The following is a 4173-nucleotide window of genomic DNA, read 5'->3' as shown; positions in this document are numbered from 1 at the left end:
CTGTTTGCAGCAGCTGCAGAGGGTTCTGAAATAATTAATCAATCAAACAACAGAAACATTTATAAAAGCACACAGTCACAATTAAACAGACAGGCAGAGGTAGAAGAAGAAAACAGGACATACCAGGTGCTGTCACCTGATTGGCTGCTGGAGCTACAAAACACAACAACATTAAAATCACATAAATTGATGATTTAAAAAAAGAAAAATAATGAAAACAATCAATGAATGAATACATCCAGGAAGAGAATGGTGTGTGTGTGTGTGTGTGTGTGTGTGTGTGTGTGTGTGTGTGTGTGTGTGTGTGTGTGCCATGTATTCTTTTCGTTATGGTTATGGTTTTGTTATATAAATCTGTTTACACAGTCACATTTTGGGGACTCACCTTCCTTATGGGGACAAATTGTCCCCACAATGTAAATCATTCAATTTTAGGAAAAAGACTGAAGTTAAGGTTAGAACTGGGCAAGTAATGGTTAGGGTTAGGGTTGGGTAACTGCAGGAAATGAATGTAAGTCCATGCAATGTCCCCATAAATTATGTATACACGACTCTCTCTCTCTCTATCTGTGTGTGTGTGTGTGTGTGTGTGTGTGTGTGTGTGTTCTCACTGTCTGCAATCTCTGAGCTGGAGCTGCTTATATCTGAAACACATCAACACAATTCATGTTAATTATTGTTATCCCATTATTATCATCATCGTATTGTCAGAGCTGCTGGCACACACATGAACAGGTGACCAGGTGAGTTGTGCATCAGGTACAGAAATGTGAACAGCCAACTCACAGAGAGTTTTCAGGTGTGAGACACTTTAATGACCTGTGATGAGGAAATAACTAACACGACAGGTAAATATGATGTTCAGCTGCTGGTTCTTTGTTCTGTTAGTTCATCCTGACAGAAACATCATCATCATCATCATCATCATCATCATCATCATCATCATCATCATCATCATGTTCTTACCTGAAGGTCCTCCTCCATAATATAGGGATTCATCTGGATTCAAGCAGTTCACACAAAGATCATTTAGAAATCTATCTATTATCTCTTTTCTGGAAAAACAAAAGCATTTTTATATCAAAGATGTAAATATCATCACCATTCATCACCAAACAAATATTAACACAACTTTCATGTATTATTTCATGTTTTATAGGATAAAACTGCAGCCCTGTTTCAGAAATCATGCTTTAATCAGACATGTTGGTTCAGAGGAGTACATCATGTCAGGGTCCTTGTTCATGATGGTTCACTGTCTCACCGTTGTGGTTTATGGAGACATTTAACAAATTAAGTTATTAGTAGCACTTCAAGTTTTCCCCCTGAGACAAGTCAAAAGGATTATTTATCAGATTCAACCACTAGATGTCAGAATAACATAGGAAGGAAACGTCGGTAGAAGCTATTTGATTCTACTGAGACTTTCTGAGCTGCTCTGGAGCTTTGCCACATTTATTGATAAATGCATTTTGACTCTTTGTAACACAATGTGTATTTCTGTTTTAGGATGTCGTTGGTCAGCTGTGGATCAGCTGCTGTCATGAACCCTTCTGTGGTTCAGCTTTGGGACATTTCTATTTTTAGATAGTTTTTCTGTCTGAATTAATTTGTGGTCACCTACTGAGATGAATACGTTTTAAGTGGAATTCCGTGAAATATCTTGATTATGCATTATATTATCAGTCCTGATGAACAACACATTAAAACGTCTATAAATAAGATCTCCAGATTCACCTTTGATTGGATGTTACACACTTCATTATCAGGGGTGTAAACAACAAAGAAAAAGTCTACACTGATTTTGTTTGTAATGACCATAATGCATTTGTATTTGTGACACTTGATTCCCTTTCTTACATGTTATCTATGATTTACTAGCAGCAAAGATTTCCCACAGTCTTGTCTCTGTCTGTCTGGTTGGAGGCAATATGTTCTGAATTTTGTGTGCTAGTTGCCTCTGGACATGTAATTATATACATTTCTGAAATTATGCTTAAAAGTGGAAGACTGGTGTTTTCTTTGACCTTTTCTGGCTTCATTTAATTATGAAGTTAACTTTCTTGAACTTTGAAGCGTAAGAGTTTGATCAATTCAGGCTCTGATTCTTCTGTATCTTTATGAAACATTTTAGTTTAAAGGGTTGTTTTCTCAGTGTCTTAACTTTAATGTATTTTTGTGCCCCTTTAAAGGAATTTTGATTTGCATTGTGTCTGAACGGACATAAATAATCTTGCCTTTTCTTGCCTTTTTCACTGCTGGAAGTTTATTGATCTTTGTTGGTCAAACTACTTTCAGCTGTTCTGGAACTAACCAGTCGGTATGTTGTCTTCATTCTGTTTTCAAACAGGCATTTAATACATTGATATTATGATTACATACATTACCCACAGAGTTCAGTCTCATGAAACTAATAGCAAAGTTTAGATTCGGAAGTCTTACCGGGCTGATCAGGAGAGATGGCATTCATGCTCTCTGAAACAACAAAACCACAACTAATGACTTCATGCCTGTAAGATGCATATACAATCATGAGAAACTGTTAGTCATCATCATGGCAGATACACCAATATGCAGATGATACACAATTGTATATCGGTGTTGATCCAGATGAGTTCTGGCAGTCATCTTATACTTGGATAGTTACAAAAGATGAAGTCTAATAACTTGGTTAAAGAACAAAGACCAAGCCCCCCCCCCCCCCAAAAAAGAAAAATATTTAAGAAGTTCACCTTTTTCCATCCCTCCACCGCATCCCGTCATCCCTCGACCCTCATATCCCTCCTTCCCTATACCATGCATTCCCTTCATCCTTCGAAGTTCATCCTAATATATTATCGTTCTTCAGCCAAGCTCTCCTCCAAAATGCACATAAATCCATTACAAATCTGTATGTCATCGCCGTTCTCTTTGTTGGTGAGTAGAATGCCAGAAACCAACTGGTTTCTGACATTTTACAAGTTAAAGATTTGTGAGTGGTTTTACATTATGTTAGTAAATGCTGTTTTAACAATAAACTCACAGGGAAATCTCCAAAATTAAAACATTTGAACTTCTAAAGCTGAGTTATGATTCATGAAGTTGTTCAGATTATCAACAACGTCCACAGTTGAATCTGTGACATTACTAAGGTGGACAGTTTATGACTCACCTGTGGGGGCTTCATCAGATGTGGAGTCTTTATCTGACAGACCGAGGGGACAGACAGGTGAGACAAAGGCAGGTGAAATAGAGAGGGAGACAGAAAGAAAGAGAGAGAGAGAGAGAGGTAGAGACAGGTTAGAGGACAGACAATCATGTCCTATATAAGTATGAGTGATGAGAGACAGACAGGTGATTTACCTGTTGAAATGGCTTGTATTCCAGCATCTGCAAACAAACAAACAAACAAACAAACAAACAAAAACAGTTTATTAAACATGAATACATTCATCACATTATCCATCAATCAACCTGTGATATTGTCTGATTTACTCTCACTCAGGTTTCAATCCCATTGTCAGACAGAACAGATGAGTTTTAATCCGATTAGATTTAATCTCACCGTTGGTGTCGAGGTCTCCCTCCACCAGCAGGACAAACAGAGAGAACAGAAGGACAACTTTCCTGCAACAAACATATCATTCAGTCTTCAGAACCTTTGTTTCCTCACAGGGCCACCGAGAGAGGTCAGACTTAGCTCTCATCAGCAGCTGCATTCATATTTTGTCATATTCTCATTTTGACTCTTCAGCCACACCTCCTGCTTTGGACTGTCCTGTGATTGGTCAGTTAAATAACTGCAACATAACAGAGAAACAAGCCAAAGCTCAAAGTAGGTTATTTGTCCTGAAGGTGGTACTAGAAGATAGAGGGTTTTTTTTTTACTAAGATGAGGGCAAAGTTTATATGTTTAGAGTCGATTTAAGACTTTAAGAGTAAATAAGTCGTCTGTTGTAGCTATAATGAAGTCTGCAGCCTGTGGAGGACGCTAACAGTACTTCTCGCTGATGGTTTTCTCATGCTAAAGAATCCAAGCAGCTGTGAACTAAAGACGATGAGTGCTGACACAAACTGGTCCATCATATTAATCAGATGAATATTAAAACCAGAAAACTGAACAGAAACTGAATCAGAAACCAAACAACAAATTGAAATAATGTTCATTTATTTGCATGAATTATTAATTAATAA

At 37.5% G+C, this 4173-nt stretch overlaps 1 long non-coding RNA gene across 1 annotated transcript; it reads right to left on the bottom strand.

The window, feature by feature from the left end:
• Positions 1-3129: 3129 nt before the first annotated feature.
• LOC139346390 (uncharacterized) lies at positions 3130-3609 on the bottom strand. Its single transcript, XR_011603251.1, has 3 exons — positions 3545-3609; positions 3343-3369; positions 3130-3184 (listed from the first exon to the last, which is right to left on the bottom strand). It is a non-coding gene; the product is annotated as an uncharacterized lncRNA (long non-coding RNA).
• Positions 3610-4173: the final 564 nt, after the last annotated feature.

This window comes from Chaetodon trifascialis, chromosome 17, assembly GCF_039877785.1.
Source record: "Chaetodon trifascialis isolate fChaTrf1 chromosome 17, fChaTrf1.hap1, whole genome shotgun sequence".
NCBI lineage: Eukaryota > Metazoa > Chordata > Actinopteri > Chaetodontiformes > Chaetodontidae > Chaetodon > Chaetodon trifascialis.
Note: the sequence above shows the minus strand (reverse complement) of the source record. Positions and strands in the feature narration are given on the sequence as shown.